The following is a 1107-nucleotide window of genomic DNA, read 5'->3' on the forward strand; positions in this document are numbered from 1 at the left end:
GGCCTTAAACGGTCAGTTCCACGATCATCTGTGAAAAGGTTAATCGGAAAACTATAGTTGGCCATTACGAGGGAGGGCATTGTCTCGGTTTTGTTAAGATTCGACTCCTTACTCACTTCAGCAAGTTTATCCTACAATAACCAATTAATTCAATCATGCCCCGAGAGCAGATGCCTCTAACTCAACATAATGCAAGGTGTGTCCCTTCAACTTTGTTAGTATTATCTATATGGTGTAATAGAGTAGACAACCAAATGGTTTGGCTAATCATTTGTTCGTGCAACTACTAAACAGTTGACATGATTTAATTAAGATCAAAAAGTTGTTTCTCTAAGTAAAGACAACACTTATCTTGTCTAAGTTGGTAGCCTATTTTTAGAATTTGGCGATCTTAATTTTTTAGATAACTTTGCATCTTTTATTTTATTTATTATTATTATTATTATTATTTATAATTTATATATCTAACTTTTCAAATCGATTAATCCGGAAAGCGCAAAGTGGTCCGACACTCATAGTCGGACTTTTTGAAAATCAACCAAGCTAGATAAATATCCTTACTATAAATTGACCTTAGATGCTCCTATTTGTACCACTCTTCTGCATAAAGATGGAATCTACCACCCTAGAGACTCCACACGGTCGGCCCCATGACCATCTGTGAGGAGGTAAATCGAGAAGCAGTAGTTGGCCACGACGGAGGAGAGCATTGTCTCAGCTTCGCCGAGATTCGATACCTACTTCTGCAACTCTGTTCCATCGTAACCAACTCAACTATGCCCCAGGGGCCTGTTTGTACCACTCTTCTTCTGAAAAAGGTGGAATCCGCCACCCCAACGACCCCACACGGTCGACCCCACGACCATCTGTGAAGAGGTAAATCAAGAAGCTGTAGTTTGCCACGACAGAGGAGAGTATTGTCTCGGCTTCGTCGAGATTCAAACCCTTGCCCTCTTCTGCAACTTCGCTCTCGTAACTAACTCAGCTATACCCCAATGGCAAAAAAAAATATATAATTAATCAATTTGTTGAGAGTGGGATTTGAACCCACGCCCTTTCGGACCAGAACCTTAATCTGGCGCCTTAGACCAACTCGGCCATCTCAAC

General features: G+C 41.0%; 1 non-coding gene across 1 annotated transcript; it reads right to left on the minus strand.

The window, feature by feature from the left end:
* Positions 1 to 1026: 1026 nt before the first annotated feature.
* On the minus strand, positions 1027 to 1107 carry TRNAL-AAG (transfer RNA leucine (anticodon AAG)). Its single transcript has one exon. It is a non-coding gene; the product is annotated as a tRNA-Leu (tRNA).

This window comes from Curcuma longa, unplaced genomic scaffold (assembly GCF_044706935.1).
Source record: "Curcuma longa cultivar G26 ecotype Majalengka, Jawa Barat unplaced genomic scaffold, ITB_CL_G26_1.1 contig_26112, whole genome shotgun sequence".
Classification (NCBI taxonomy): domain Eukaryota; kingdom Viridiplantae; phylum Streptophyta; class Magnoliopsida; order Zingiberales; family Zingiberaceae; genus Curcuma; species Curcuma longa.